The sequence below is a fragment of the Danio aesculapii genome, chromosome 25 (assembly GCF_903798145.1).
Source record: "Danio aesculapii chromosome 25, fDanAes4.1, whole genome shotgun sequence".
NCBI lineage: Eukaryota > Metazoa > Chordata > Actinopteri > Cypriniformes > Danionidae > Danio > Danio aesculapii.
The window spans coordinates 24,852,767-24,870,456 of NC_079459.1; the positions used below are offsets into that span (position 1 = coordinate 24,852,767).

Below are 17,690 nucleotides of genomic sequence, written 5' to 3' on the forward strand. Positions count from 1 at the left end.
TAGCATGGGTTAAACATTTTAGCTTCAAAGTCTGTCAATGCCTCCAAAAAAAACAGCCTCAGGGCGTCAAACCATCTCAGTTTTTGGCTGAAGCTAGCAACAACATGGCGATGGCCGAGCAAACAACGAGTCCTGGACAAAAAGGTAAAGATATGTCGACCATGATGGAGAATATTTTGGATAAAATGATAACAAATAAGTAAAACTATTTTGTAATAAAGTATTTTTTATGAATGTAAAAAAAATCTGTGGCTCTTTTTTTTATCTATACATAACAAAGGATTTGTATATTCCCTTCCTCAGTTTTATTGTTTTCTTAGTAAGATGTCTTTCACGTCTTTAACAACTGTTTGCTATCACAGGCCTGCCAAAACAGCCTAACCTCTTCACGGTGTATTGCCTCATATTTTCCTCATAAACCGTTTTGTTTTGCAGACTCTTTTGTGCCCTGGTTGCATAATGGCTCCTCCTCAGTCACTGATAGACTTCTTTCCCGCCTTTTAACTCTCTTCCCATCAGCCTCTCAGCAGGTCTCTTTCTTAGATCCACCTGTCTGTGTGCCGAGCTCTGCGGAAAGCACTAACATATTCCCTTTGTTAGCCGTTCCTCCTCCACAATTTGTCTCCGCATGGATGACCTTGACTGCTCCGATCCCAAAATAGACCCCGAGCACAGGTGTGTGTTTTTTATCGCTTCCTTCGAGACTGTATTATCGCACGCAGGTTTTCGTTCTATAAATGGAAGATCTGAATCGTACGTTATCAACCCTCTCCTGCCAAGTCAAAGCAATCTGTCGTTTGGCATTCAGTCCTGCGGATTACTTGTTGCTATGTGAAAGTTTGGCTGAGGGGCTTTGTGTTTGAAAAGTCGTCACGTCTCTGGAATACATTTTCTGTCATCATGGTTTTGTACAGTATTGCATTTATAGGTTTATATATTTAGAAAGTAAATGCTCGGTTGAGCCAGGCAACCAAACAGCGGCTGTACTGACAACTTCATTTTCTTCGGGTAATTAAAATAAACGATTTAGTCAGTTAACAAAAATAAAGGCTTCTTGGCTTAGTAGAACTGCATCATTCCCAAGATTTAATATGCTTCATTTATGGCTAGTTTAAGGCTGACAGAGGGAATCAGATTGGCAACCACATAGCTAATGTGTGAAATAATAGGCTAACACACTTGAACAATTATTTTTGCTGCCTTTTCAAACTACTTACTTAAAAAGAGCTGAAACGACACAATTCTTGAGGCTTTTTTGGGACAACTTAATTGTTTTACGTTCAGTCCACTTAAAATTGTGAAAAAAAAACAATTAGGTTAACTTAATCGATTTGAGTAGTGACAACATGAAGGAATTGTGTGTAACCCAGCATTTTTACAGTGCTCTAACAGAGTAAAAAAGGAGTTAGAATTACCCAGCAGGCACCTTGATGTCAAAACGACATCAGAAATGCTAATCGATTTGATGCAACCCAGGCTCATACTGAAAACATACTGTTATATACATTACTGGAGAGCACCAAATACATCCCAGGAGCTACATTATTTTGCTGTTTTTGTTTTCGTAAATCTACAAAAGGCCGCTGTGTACACTTGTTCAGATCCCAAATTTCCCTCGTGAGTGCCAGTTGCACCTGCTGTCCTCATGTAAATCCACTAGAGGTCACTGTCGACTGATTGGCTGGCTGACTGACTGACTGATTGATCGACTGACTGACCGATCGACTGACCCACCCTCCTCCTTCCCTAAACCTATCCAATAGTGATTTCAAAAGCACCAATTAACCCGCTCACCCACTTCCCTAAACCCAACCGACAGTTTTAAAAAGCAATCCAGAAAAGAAAAGCCCTCGACTGATTTTTACCACATTTTCAGATTTTACCACATTCTCAACCTATTATTGACACATTTTCACCTTGTTATTTACTTTTAACATTTCATTTAGGTTTATTCTATTTTTTGGCTTCTGTTTCTGTCTTAGCCTACCCGCTTTTTGGAACCGTTCTTCACCGAACTCAAACCCCGTCATCATGGTCCACTCTTCTCTGCGTCTTAAATCCGCTGACGTACATGGCAAGCTAACTGTACAAACTGGTAACAGCGAGAAAGCTGTCCATACGGAGGTAAGCTGGTAAGCATGAAAAGAAACGGCGTCATACTGCCACGTAGCTTTCGTTTTACAGACAAAATGCAGCCATACGTACTTCTGGTTACTTAATTCACGATCTCTATAGATGTATATAGGGCTACATTTTCAGAATGAGCATACAGTATGTTGATTTGATGTCAGTTGTCTACCTTGTGCTTTGATGGCAATGTTAGATGTCAATTTCATGTTGTTTTGACATCAAGACAGTTTACATGCATAGTAGGGATAAAAAATCTAGTGTAAATTTGTTTCATTTTATATTATAATAAGTTTTGTGTAGTTATTTATGGTGGTCAAAAGAGCAAAAATGTGTGGATTTCAAATGGAGGTCATGGTTTTACATCAAATCGATTTACATTTTTGATGTGTTGTTTGACGTGTTGTCTGGCTAACTTTGAAATCCGAAATAGATATGCTGGCAGGCTTAAAACAGAACAAAATATATGATTGTGGTGAAAAAGATACTGTACTGTATCTGTAAAATATCAATGATGAATGTGCTAGCAAACTGCTAACTGAACAAAGTAGGTACAAAATACTCAGCTAACATTCATTCATTTTCTTTCAGCTTAGTCCCGGATTTTTCAGGGGTTGCTACAGAGGAATGAACCACCACCTATTCCAGCATATATTTTATGCAGCGAATACACTTTCAGCTGCAACCCAGTACTGGGAAACACCCAAACACTCGCTTATTCACACACACACACACACTCATACACTATGGATAATTTAGTTTATTCAATTCTCCTATAGCACATGTCTTTGGACTGTGGGGGAAACCGGAGCACCCGAAGAAAACCCATGCAAACACAGGGAAAATATGCAAACTCCACACAGAAATGCCAACTGGCCCAGCCAGGACATAAACCAGCGAACTTCTTGCTGTGAGGCAACAGCGCTAAACACTGAGGCACTGTAGCAGCTGGTTAACAAATGAAATCAACAATAAATATGCTAGCAAGCAGATATTAGAACAAAAATCAAAACATAGACATGTAACAAAATTAACAAATGCTAGCAATCTAAAAATACTTAAGCTAACATTTCTAATATATGAGATTAGCAATAAGAGCTACAAAGCTGTTATAAAATCATTAATATGTAATTCTACAAAGTTGCTATTTGAGCAACAGATTGGGAAATAGATTAAATAAAATGCTAGCAAGCTGCTAGCAGAACAAAGCAAGCTGATAATATAGATAGGCAATGTAAAATTAACAACAGAACAAAAAGAGAAAACACTTAGCTAATATGCTGTAGCTAATATATGAAATTAGCATTAAGAGTTAACGTGCTGCTAACGAAGTGAAATACATAACACATGAATTAAGCTAAAACCTGAAGTAAATAATAGATGTTTCAGCAAGCTATCTGAGCAGCAGATTGAAAAATAGATCAACAAGTAGCCTAGTGAGCTGCTAACATAGCAAAACAGATCAACTTAGCTAACAATATAAATCAACAGTAGATGTGCTGGCAAGCTGATAAAAGAACTAAGCAGATTTAAATTAAGATAAATAATGTAAAATCAATAAACGATGTGCTAGAAAGCTGACAGGGCAAAGTGGATAAAAATACTTAGCTATCGAATTAAATCAGGAAATAGATGTGCTATCAAGCTGATAACAAAGTAAAACAGATTAGCACTAGCAAACTACATGCTGCAAGAGGAAAATAGGTTGATGACAAAACAAATTCTTGAAAATCAATCAATCATTAAGCTATTTTGTAACACCCATTTTCAGAATTCATTTTCTTCACCTTATTCCCTTTATTCATCAGGAGTCGCCACAGCGGAATGAACCGCCAACTAATACAGCATATGTTTTACACAGAGGTAGCCCTTCCAGCCGCATTCCAGTACTGGGAAACACCCATACACTCTTCATTCACACACACACTGATAGATTATGGACAATTTAGCTTATTCAATTCACCTATAGGCCATGTCAAAGTGGTCATGCCATTGGCCCATGAACATTTCCTGGTTGTTATCAAACTATAAAACTGTAACAAGAGGCAATTCAATCATAACTTAATGTTAAAACAGATATCATAACATTATTTATCGATATGTGGCTTTTTTTGGATTTTCGGAAGCTATAGAAATTAAAAATGTAAAAGGAAATACTTTGGGACCATTGTTTTTGTTTTCATCCCTCAAAATTCTGCATGTCTTTGGACTGTGGGGGAAACCAGAGCTCCCGGAGGAAACCCATGTGGAGATGGGGAGAACATGAAATTCTCCACACAGAAATGCCAACTGGCCCAGCCAGGACTTGAATCAGCAACCTTCTTGCTGTGAGGTGACAGTGCTACCCACTGCGTCGCCCCATTTATTATATACAGAATATATTATATATTGGTATGTTGAATAGTCATACTAAAGTCCTTGTATTATTTCATAATGACGATTGATTGAGCATTTTAATTCGAAAATGCTATTGGTATCTTAGAACCTGTTTACACTGCCAGTTAAATGCAGACATCCCAAGTCTCCCGGAAGTTCTGGGAGTCACGTGAATCGGACACAAATAAAAGAAAGTGTAAACGGACAGGCAAAAAAATCAGATATAGGCAACAAATCGGAATTGGGCATCAAGGCCTGACAGTGTAAACAGGGCCTTAGACTACTGGGCTGTTGAATGCTTGATTCTGATTGGCGCATAACATTCATTCGGCCCGGAGTTTCTAATTTAAAAATGTGAAAACATTTTGTTACAAAAATGCATTGATCCACTTCATAAGACATACACTAACCCAGTGTTTCTCAACCCTGTTCCTAAAGGCACACCAGCAGTACACATTTTCAAAATCTCCCTAATCAAACACACCTGAATCAGCTCATCAGAACATTGGAAGAGACTTCGAAACCTGAAATGAATGGGTCAGATAAGGGAGACATCCAAAATATGTACTGTTGGTGTGCCTCCAGGAACAGGGTTGGGAAACACTGGCGGCATGTTGGTTAGTTTGACCACAGATTTAAGCATATTTTGAACCTTCAAAATAAAAGCCACTACTAAATACCATTAAACAGCATGGAAGAGCCAGGATAAACTGTATTTGCCGGACAGAAAAAAAGTCATATACACTGAGGATGGCTTGAAGTTGAGTGAATTATAGGGTCATTTTTTATTTTTGGGTGAACCATTCCTTTAAATATAGAGTTGAATCCCCCTGTTTATTTTTTCCCCCAATTTCTGTTTAACAGAGAGAAGATTTTTTTCAACATATTTCTAAACAATAGTTTTAATGACTCATTTTTAATAACTGATTTATTTTATCTTTGCCATGATGACAGTAAATTATATTTTACTAGATATTTTTCAAGACACTTCTAAGACAATTCTTAAAGGTTTAACTAGGTTAATTAGGTTAACTAGGCAGGTTAGGGTAATTAGGCAAGTTATTGTATAATGATGGTTTGTTCTGTAGACTATTGAAAAGAAATATAGCTTAAAGGAGCTAATAATTTGACCTTAAAATGGGTTTTAAAAATTAAAAACTGCTTTTATTCTAGCCAAAATAAAACAAATAAGACTTTCTCCAGAAGAAAGAATATTATTAGACATACTGTGAAAATTTCCTTGCTCTGGTAAACATAATTTAGGAAATATTTAAAAAAGGGAAAAAAATCAAAGGGGGGCTAATAATTCTGCCTTTAACTGTACATTTTAAACACAATTAATGACCATTTCTGACAGCGAACATACTAGAAGGTGCAACAGACAAGCTAATACAGGAGGATTTAGTGTATTTTAGCAATCAAAAACAAACAGTTTTTGCTCATAGAAAGACATGAGGTGGATTTTGTAAGAACTTGAATATAAGATGGAAGCTGCATGATATCTGAAGTAGACCTCGGGCTGAAGCATCAGTCTCTGAGGACTTGACTGGCTACTGTGCCACAGGCTCGCTCTCCTCATCCTCAAGAAATAACTCGCCTGCAGCCCGCTGTCGTGCCATCTCTGGGTGTGAATTGAGTCTATGTGCTGCCAGTGGTTATAGATGCTATCAGTCAAGCAGCACACAAGCCTGTACCTGCGCTCTGACGCCAGCAGCCAATCTATATTCCAGAGGAACGTCAAGAGCATGTGTTCGCTGACAAACAAATAAAGCCAACAGTCGCTTTGATGCGGAGGAGACGGGAAAATGAGAATTTGAATGAAGTTTGACAATAATTCCTACGCTCGATGTATTATAGCGAAAAGATGGTTCTCCCTTCTGAGGTCTGGGGTGGAATTAAATATCCACCCCACTGAGTTTTTGTCACCGTTCCTTCTGCAAAGTCAGAGTGATTTTATTTCTCTCTGTGACGGCTCTTTGATATTAATGTGGGTATTTTTATTTATTTATTTTTTTTGTGAAAGGGAGATCATTTCCTTCCGTTATTACTCATGCGTCAAAAACCAATACTGTCAGAGGAATTCTACTTGAATCTTTTACTGTGTTGACATTTCCAAGAGGAATAAGATCTTTATTTAGTCATTTACACATCTGTTAACCCATATAATATATTCTATTTCTCTCTCTTTATATATATATATATATATATATATATATATATATATATATATATATATATATATATATATATATATATATATATATATATATATATATATATACATACAAACAGGGGTTGGACAATAAAATGCCTGGTTTTAGACCATGATAATTCATTAGTATAGTGAAGGGCCTTCTTTTGCGGCATCGGTTCATCTTGGGAATGACAGATACAAGTCCTGCACAGTGGCCAGATGGATTTTGTGTCATTCTTCATGCAGAATAGTTACCAGGTCACTACATGATTGTGGTGGAGAAAAATCATTCGCTCCTCCAAAACACCCCAAAGTGGCTTAATAGTATGTACAGTATATCTGGTAACTGTGCAGGCCATGGGAGATGTTCAACTTTACTTTCATGTTCATCAAGCCACACTTTTACCAGTCTTGCTATGTGTAATGGTGCAATATCATCCTAATACATAGCACCACTTTCAGGATACATTGTTTGAACCATTGGGTGCACATGGTCCTCCAGAATGGTTTGGTAGTCCTTGGCAATGACGCGTGCATTTAACACAAGTATTGGGCCTAGGCAATGCCATGATATTGCAGCCCAAACCATCACTGATGCCTCACTCTGTGCATGCAACGATCTGGGTCGTACTCTTTTTTTGGGGCTTCTCCACACCATAACTCTCCCAGATGTGGTAAAAGGTGAAGGTCGAGTCATCAGAGAACAATACATGTTTCACATTTCCTACAGCCCAAGAATTTCCCTGCTGACACCATTGAAATCATTGATCGTTGTTTGGCATTAGCACGAGTGATGAAAGGTTTTGGCTGTAACAGCCCAGCCATGTATATTGATCCTGTGGAGCAGTTTTGGTGGAAAAGGGAGAGTTGAGGTGATCATTTAATTCTGTAGTGAGTTGGGCAGCAGTGGTTTTGTGTTTTGGATATAATCTGGGTTAGACCTGGACATACCTTTTTGACAGCTTCCTCTCGTGTCCACAGTTACTTCTGTTGGATGTGGTTCATCCTTCTTGGTGGTAGAGCTGCACGATTCTGGCTAAAATGAGAATTTTGGTTCAAATCAAAATCACGATTTTCTCATGATTCTGTAGATGTAAAATAAAGGTTAATATGAGTAGGCTATTATTATTGTTATTTCTCAAACGTATGGTAAAATAACAATAATAATATTATGTGTAGCTCTACTGTTGGTTAAAATGCTAAATTTTGAATAGACTTTGAATGGTGGACTTGAATAGACTTTAGCCTAAATGTGTCCTGGTCATTAATGCACAAAAAAACGGCCAAAATATTAGATTAATGTGTTTAATTTTAATTGATTTAAATTAGTAATTAGCCTGGTTACTTTAATTGTCATAAATTTAACCATACAGCAACCAACGCAACAGTCACAGAACCACAATAGTAAAATTACAACAGAACTGGATGACATCACAACACTGCACTTATTGTTCTGTAAATTACACTAACTATTCACCTATATATTGTAGATTTATTTGTTTAAAGACGATATTCAAATAGTTTATTTAAATATTTTTTTGCATTAACTATCCTGTGAAATTAAAATAAAGTATTTTAGATGTTAGTTTCAGTCTGCTAGTTCTAAGGATATCAATAACTAGTGCTTCATTGTGTCTCTAGTAAATCTGGTGAGCCTAAAAAGAAATTATTTAGCATCTCACAAAACGATGACTTGTTTGGCATAACAGAAGCAGGACACAGGAATTCCAGCGTCCACAGCAGCTCCATGGATTCCTAGTATGGATTCAGGTAGATGCATAAGGGCGTAAATGCATAAATTTGTCCCAATAGGGTGTATGCCAAATTATGCTAAGAGGACTTTTAATTTGCCAGTAACCTGCGTTAAGCGCTTCCGGTGAACTGTATGTAATTGCAAAATTGGCGCGTTTAAGGTCTGTTTTCTTTAAAAATCAGCGATCTCCACTGGCTGAGTGATATCCGATATAAAGTGAGTCTCAGATTGTACAAGAAGCACTGCATTAAATTACATTTTCCCCCGCAATGTCATTTATTTTACCCCAGTCTATTCAATGGAGCTTCTGTACTAACCTGCCGATTCTGACAGGCTCGTGCGAGTAAATGCCTTTTTGTCTCGTTTTACACATGAGCAACTAAATGAATGCCAAAGTCTGTTTAACTGATTGTATTGTAATTACGTTACAACATCGATGCTGTAAAAGGAACTGTATAAAATGGTAAAAAATTCACAATACCAGGTCATCGGAAGTTTATCAGTATGGGAACAACACTAGCTCGCCATATACCCTATTGGCATTTTCATTCTTATGAACACACTGAGGTGCTGTTTGTAAATCAGACAATGCTTCTATGTACGTTCTTGTTGTCAGTTGTGGGAAAAATGACCCATAAAAGGTTTATAATAAACCACTGTGAGTAACACGAAATGCGCGTGCACGCGAAGGGATTTGTCCAGGGAGTCAGATTTTGATACAACTTTCCTTCACCTGCTTGAGGGTGTGCCAACGCAGTTTACACTACACATTGGTCACTACTAATTGAATGAAGTGAGAACACACAGTTCCGTTTTGTTAAAATATATATATTTCAAAACCGCACAGATTTGTTAACCTGCCATTTTTTACCCTCACAATCAAATTCAAAACCGCCCAATTGAGTGGGAAACCGCCCAATCTGGCAAAAGAGGACCTAATTATGATTATATCTTTATTTATTTATTTACATTTTTATTAATGATAATTAAAGTGTTAAAGCAATGTACAATTATGTTTTTTTCTTAATTTTTTTTAAAACAATTTGATATTGATTTATTCCTGGTAAAAAAAAACAGTCCCAAAAGCGTTGTTAGGGTTAATTTGAGGAAAATAAACATGTGTGGCCAAATTCTGCTTAAAAGTCAATTGCTTAATCCGTAAATAGTGTTAATAACCCACCTCTGACCTCAGGTAATTATTCTCAGCATTTAAAAACCCTCTCACAATCAGGTGCAGCTTTCACACAGAGATATTTGCACTTTCTCTGATTTATGAATTCCAGTCAGTAGGCAACAGCCATTTTTTTTTACAATACTTCATTAAAGTGCCTATTAAATAATGTCTCTCCTGCTGTATTTTTTCAAAGTATAATCACATTTTGTGCATTTTGTTATCACAGACTTTAAATATTACCAATTGTTGATGCAAAAGCACAATTCACTTCCGTTTGTTCTTCATAGAGAAGCATAAAAATGATCCTTTTGTGCTTGGAAATTCAGTATTCTGTGCAAAGAACGCAAAAGGATAAGCAGGGGCGGATTTAACCAATAAGCAAGGTAAGCGGATGCTTAGGGCCCCAGGACATCTGGAGGTCCCCAATAAATATCTAGAAGTATAAATTAAACCTATAAACTATATATAACATTATTCATTCATTCATTTTCTTTTTGGCTTAGTCCCTTTATTAATCTGGGGTCGCCACAGCGAAATGAACCGCCTACACTCTCATTCACACAAATACACTACGGACAATTTAGCCTACCCAATTCACCTGTACCGCATGTCTTTGGACTGTGAGGGAAACCGGAGCACACGGAGGAAACCCACGCGAACACAGGGAGAACATGCAAACTCCACACAGAAACGCCAACTGACCCAGCCGAGGCTTGTATAACATTATTTTCTATCATATTTTGTATAGTAGGAGTCAAACAAATAACACCTTAATATACCATAAAATATAATAATATTATAATAATGTTATGTAATATTAATATTATGAAAAAAACATCCACCATCCTCAATCATGGAGCAAGAAGAAGATTGAGTGATATAAAAAACAGCAAAATAAATAACAATTAAATAATAGTAGACAGGGTACCGGACCCCATGGCTGGAGTTGCTAGAGCCCCTAAATCACTAAATCCGCCACTGAGGACAAGCAGTGCAATATAATTTGTGTATTAGTTTCTTGGTGTTTAATTGGGGTAATTTCCATGTTTCTTCAGATGATATATTGTTGTTGCCCTCTGCTGGTAATAATTAGGCCTGTTAAAATGACCTCTAATGCAAAGAATAGTTTCTGACTCAAAAGGAGAAAATAAAAACTGTTCTTCTTTTAAAAGACCAATTTTAAGTTGTTGTTGATTTTTGTAGTTTTTAGTAAAGTTGACAGTTTCTACCATTACAATTTTTACGAATTAAAAGTATGCATTCCTCTAATATTTGTTTAATTATTTTTGGTAAAGTTATTTGTGGGTACTTTTAATTAACCAACAACTCCCCTTCCCTGAATGTTACAGGAAGTTTAGTTTTATTTTGTACTTGAAGAGAAGTTCTCCTAACATAAAGAGAATGCTGTATATTATGTAACAGAAACCTTACCAACAGAGGGCGTTTTGAAATCCAAGAATTGTGTTTCTGAAGAATAACATTAGCATATCTAAAAGCTAGTAGTTTCAGTAGCAAATAAACTATGTTGGTGTAATATTTAGTTTTGCTAACTTACCTTTAGGCTTGTCGTGGATAAATAAATATGCCACGAAGAGGCGGCTAACCTTAATTCAGTGAATCATTTGTTCAAACAATCCATTTAGAAATGAAGCATGCAAACGGATCACTCTAGCTCACTTGATTCATGAACCGATTCTTTTCGCGATTATAAACAAACACCTCAAGAACTGCTGTCGAAGCAGAAGAAAACTCCATAAAAGTAACTCAATTTACTGCTTATTTGTTGAGCTGTGGTGTAAAGTCAGTATCACATTTCAATAAAGCAGTGTTTTTGCCTGCTTTTCTGAGCTATCTTTTAAAACAAACAAACAATCAAGCAGGCTATAATTTTGAACTTTAACTTGAAGTACATCAACGCATGCGTATTCAAATAGTGAATGCTTTTTGATATGTTTTTGTGACTCCATAATGTTCACTCACATATCGTTTAAAGTATATTATTTTAGACGATACAGTAGACCTCAACTTAATGTTTTATTTTTCGTCATTTTAGCGGCAGGGTTCATTCAGCAGCTCAACACATTTCTGAACATTCAGCCCCTCGATACTCGGACTGTTGACAGATGTCTCGTGTTTTGTTCGACATCTTTAACTCTGTGCCACACACATGTCAGCGAGCTCTTGGATAAAGGCTTGTCTTTGAACATGACATCTGCTCGGGCCGCAGAGGTGACTGGAGGCCAGGGGTTGAGTCCTGCAGGCGACTCTCGTCTGGTCACTTCAAACTGCGGCCTGCTGGACTGTCTGTCAATAACAGACCGTTTGACATGTGCTTGTTTTCACCGTCTGATTTTGTTCCTCTTCTCAAAGATTATAAACCATATACATGTATATGTGTAATGTTTCTAAAATATAAGGGAGAGTTCACACAAAAAATTAAATACTTGATTTTTCACTGCTGAAAAAAAAAAACTGCTTAAACCAGCCTTGGCTGGTTTTAGCTGGTTGACCAGCCTTTTAAAGGCGGTTTGGCCATTTCCAGCCTGGTCTTAGCTGGTCAGGTTGGAAAATGACCAGTTAAATCCAGCTTAAATCATCTTGACCAACCTGGTTTAAGCTGGACATAGCTGGTTTTGGCTGGGCTCCCAGCCTGGTTAGGCTGGTCAAGCTGGTTTTAGCTGGTCATTTTCCAGCCTGACCAGCTAAGACCAGGCTGGAAATGATTGGAAACCAGCCTGGAAATGGCCAAAACCCCTCTAAAACCAGGCTGGCCAACCAGCTTAAACCAGCCTGGTTTTTTTCAGGAGGGTTACTCACCCACAAGTAGATACAAACCTTTGAGGTTTTTTTTATTCTGCTGAACGCAAATGAATATATTTTTGAAGAAAGCTGGAAACCTGTAACCATTTGCTTCCATTGTAGGAAAGCCAAAAACTATGGGAGTCAAGAATTACAGGATTTCAGCGTTGTGTGTTTGTGTTTAACAGAAGAAAGAAACACATAAATGTTTGAAACAAGTAAAAGGTGAGTAAATCATTTTCATTTTTGGGTCTCTTTAGGTAAATATTTTAACTTTAGTAATAATAAAAAATATATGACCTGTATACCAACATTTTAGACTGATTCTGAATGAAAATGAGACACTAAAAGTAGTGTTAACTGAAATGATCTGCCAGCTAAAACAGATAAAATATGTATGAGTTATATTTACCAGTGTTTATATTTACGTATATTGTTACAATAGTTATACTGAAATCAATTAATTTTCTTTTTCTAAAATGTGTGTACATCTTTATATTGTTGTGTTGTCATAATACTGAATCAATCGGTACTGAAATTTTTTAAACACTCATTTCCCGCTAACATTTAGGTGATGTTGAGCACATTCTTAAACACGGCTGATTTGCCATTGTGTTTACATACTCAACAGAAATAATGAGATTGGTTGTGCGCTTAAATGTTAGCGAAAATGAATGTTTTTTTTTTAATTTCTGTACCGATTTGTACCAAAATTCACTATCGTGGCAACACTATTATATTGTTAAAATTAACATTACAACTCTTGTTCACAATTTTTTTTTCTTGTATGCAATTTTTACCACTAGAGGGTCAATATTCACAACAATCAAAGAATACATAGTTTGATGGGAACTGATTATTGGAGTTTCCATTAGATCCCAGGGGACTCAAAAATTTTGTGTATGAAGCAACAGCTGAAATCTGTCAAAACTTAATAAGAACACTGAAACAGTTGCTGACAAGCGTGATGTGGCATAAAGTAGCAGAGCTTTTATTATTCCACAAACCACCACTTCTGGTTCCTTCATTTGTGATCACTTGGAGAAGAAGCTGTGTACGGGCTGCATGATCTTGGAAAAATCTGACACTGCGGTATTTTGTTTTTCTGCGATTATATATTGCAATGTGAATATAATTTCACCAGATTAATTGAATAACATTGTTTGGAAACATTTTAATCATTTAGATAGATTGGGATGATCAAGTCTTTTTTTCTATGCCAATGCATTTGCATAAATTCTAATAAATTACAAGCACATGTAGCATATATGAATACAACAGAGCAAAGATAAAAGTTAAACAAACAGTTCTTTATGCTTAACAGTGCTTTATAGTCTAACAGTGTTCAGGTACAATCAAGCATAAAATAACATGGTCAACATTGTAGAAATTATTTAAAAATAAAAATATGTAATAATATCTGTGTCTTTTAATCTTTAATAATTAATCTAATTCTGCTATGTAACTATTGAGGGTACACACGTTGCAATATCGATGCTTAAACAGTTCATTGTTTTAATCTACATTTTAGGGTTCTGTTATAATGCTGCTTTGTGCAGTTTCATAAAACACACATGAAATAAAGCTCCTTTGGTTTTTCCATTTTCTATAAAACCAAACCGGAAATCGAGAATGTGTGCTGTCACTTGCATGCCGTATAGTTAAAATTGCTTATTTCTCCGGATATGAGCATTCTTTGTAACATCTGGAATAATGTAAGTACATACACTCATTGCCACTTTATTAGGTACACCTGCACTACTGCTTGTTAACACAAATTTCTAATCGGCCAATCACAATCTTCTGATGGCTACTTCCAGCAGGATAATGCTCCGTGTAATCAAGAACGAACTGTCTCTGGTTTCTTGAACTTGACAATGAGTTCACTGCACTCAAATGGCCTCCACAGTTACCAGAATTCAATCCAATAGAGCACCTTTGGGATGTGGTGGAACGGGAGAATCGCATCATGGATGTGCAGCCGACAAATCTGTAGCAACTACATGATGCTATCATGTCAATATGGACCAAAGTCTCTGAGGAATATTTCCAATACCTTGCTGAATCTATGCCACAAAAGGATTAAGGCAGTTCTGAATGCAAAAGTGGGTCTAACCTGGTGCTAGTAAGGTGTACCTAATAAAGTGGCGGGTGAGTGTAAGAAAAATATATAGGAAAATTGTTACATATTGTGCCATTAAAATCGGTATTACAAAATGAAGTACACTGAAAAAACATGATTCATTTTATTTACTCAAGTAAGTGGTTGCAAACAATTTATATAGGCTAAATTTAAACAAATTAAATGTAGCAATGTTTAACTTAATTTGTTTGTTTAAATTCGGCCCGTATTAATTGTTTGCAACCACTTACCTTAAAAAAAAAAAAAAGAGTAAATCCAATGAATACTTTCATGAAGTGTCATCTTTGAGGATGTCACACCTCATTAAACAGAAGAAAGAGAAAAGAGATGTGTGGCACGTTGCTTTTAGGCATCTGTTTACATGGTGATTTTTGTGGTTTTGGCATTCTGTTGAGATTTATTTTTGTGTTTACGGCTAACATATTCTGAGTTGACAGATTTTACTTCCAGAAGGAGTTTTGTAACCAATATATACCTCAATTAATCAGATTTAGGGTTGTTATTCAGCCCGGAGTTCAGGGTTTAGTAGATGGTAAGCTAACCTTGCTTTCTGGAATCCACCTCTGTAAAATAATCAATTCAGCGCATCTGCCAACAACTACCATGCATGTTTAAAGTCACTTAAACCACCTTTATCCTCAATCCTAATGCTTGAATATGCATGCTACTGTAAATATCAGTGAAGTTGATGCTATGTGAGTAGCTTAGTAGCTATTTACATTAAAAATCAGCTGAGCATGTGCCTAATAAACAGGCCGGTGACTGTATATATAGTAAACTTGCGTGTAGATTTGTGTGTAATATTTCAAACAAAATTTAGGCGCCGTATCTCATAAATGATGCAAACGCTTATCCCTCTGGATGTGCTGACTAACACAATAAACTCTTATTATATTCGTGGTACCTAAATAAATATTCAAATTCGCCAGGCACAAATGCTCCGCATAGATAAGCGATTACTTACGAACACAGAAGAACGCAGCAGAAATGCAGCATTCGGACTGGGGGAATCAGTGCACACCGGCAGGATGATGAAAAGGAAGCTTCCCACTGTGCTTATTGAAATGCATCACAATCATTTGACATGCAAGAAATCTCCAGGCGGATTTGCTGGCAGGGCTTCTGAGCTGCAACCTTTTGAGACCTTCGAAAAAGTGAATTTTTTTTTTGTTCTCAGGATTTTTTGGAACCGAATTAAAGTTTCTTATATGCTTGGCCTGTTAAATGTATTAATCGCCCCCAAAGCATGCGGATACATTCAGTTTGTGGCTTATAGTTGTCAATTTTATGCTTTTTTCGTGATTCATCTGTTGCAGGCAGACACTTCTAACATCCTCAGAGTCGGTGTTGATACATTATTTGCTCTTGTCACTGTTTGGCATGTAGGAGGACATGCTACATGGAGAAGATGTAGGAGGGATTTGGTCTGAAAAAGAGATTTCGAGCTGGTATGATACCGAAATGTCCTATTTTAACCTCTGCTCGGGAGATTTTCTTTGGCTGATCCTTGTTACTCAACAGTGTGGCTAAAGTATAACTGTGTATATCTGAAGACTGACTCATTTCCCTTAATTAAATCTTTTAAGCAGTTTGTTTTAAATTAGCCCTATTATGCTTTTTTTCCAGATATTAGTGTGCATGCAGTGTGTTATATAACTGTTTGTGAAAATTAAAAGTCTGCAAAGTTATTTTTTCTTCCAGAAGTATTTTTACACATGGTTAACCAATTGTAGGAATCTCCAAAACAAAAAATAGGAACCTTTAAATTAGTATTAATGAACTGTTTCAAAATGACAGTGTTATACGTTTTATATATACAGGACACTACCTGACAAAAGTCTTGTTGTCTATCTCGGTTGTATAAGCAACAAATAATAACTTGATTTTTAGTTGATCATTTGAAAAAGTGGCAGAAGGTAGATTTTTTCAGATGAATCATCTGGTGAACTGCATCCCAATCATCACAAATACTGCAGAAGACCTATTGGAACCTGCATGGACCCAAGATTCTCACAGAAATCAGTCAAGTTTGGTGAAGTAAAAATCATGGTTTGGGGTTACATTCAGTATGGGAACATGCAAGAGATTTGCAGAGTGGATGGCAACATCAACAATCTGAGGTATTAAGACATTTGTGCTGCCCATTACATTACAAACTACAGGAGAGGGCAAATTCTTCGGCTGGATAGCACTCCTTCTCATACTTCAGCTTCCATATGAAAGTTCCTGAAAGCAAAGAAAGTCAAGGTGCTCTAGGATTGGCCAGCCCAGTCACCAGACATGAACATTATTGAGCATGTCTGGGGTAAGATTAAGGAGGCATTGAAGATGAATCCAAAGAATCTTGAAGAACTCTGGGAGTCCTGCAAGAATGCTTTCTTTGCCATTTCTAGATGACTTTATTGATATTATTAGACATGATGATATTTTATTTTGGTAAAATAAGTGTAATCTAGAGGTCTTTGTCTTTCATATAAGCCACTTCTGATACCAAATGATCAACTAGTAGTCAAGTTATTATTTGTTGTTCCTAAAATTAAGATAGCCAACAATACTTTTGTCAGGTAGTATATAAACATGCAATCCAAACATAGACATAAAAACAAGCTGTGAACAAGCTTTATGTGTGGATAATTAAACAGTTTTTTTGGTCAAATTTTATTCTAGTTTGTTTTTTATAATGACGTCTTACAATGAAACGTCATTCACTGTAAAAATGCAGGGTTCTACACAACTCATGTTGTCTCAAAACAAATAGATTAGGTTAACTTAATTTTTTGGCCAAATTAAGTGCATTGAATATAAAGCAATTAAGTTGTCCCCCCCCAAAAAAAAAAATCTCAAGAATTGTGTTGTTTCAACCCATTTTAAACTTTTGGGGGGTATTTGTCATTCTCAACGTAATGAATGATGCATTAATCAGTATTTATTTGAATTGAAAGAGAACCAGGAAGTATACTCTCACCTTATGAGTAGCAATTGGAACAATTTTACCTTCAGAACTGAATTTATTTTTCATGCCGTGGATTCAACAAGTCCTGGAAACATTCCTCAGATATTTGGGTCTGTAATGAAATGATAGCATCATGCAGTTGCTGCAGATTTGTCAGGCACATCCATCACG

At 36.5% G+C, this 17,690-nt stretch overlaps 1 long non-coding RNA gene across 1 annotated transcript; it reads left to right on the forward strand.

Annotated features, from left to right (window-relative positions):
- The first annotated feature begins 563 nt into the window (after window positions 1-563).
- On the forward strand, window positions 564-16,115 carry LOC130219101 (uncharacterized). The gene is made up of 4 exons (XR_008836033.1): window positions 564-675; window positions 1,983-2,124; window positions 12,547-12,648; window positions 15,883-16,115. It is a non-coding gene; the product is annotated as an uncharacterized LOC130219101 (long non-coding RNA).
- Window positions 16,116-17,690: the final 1,575 nt, after the last annotated feature.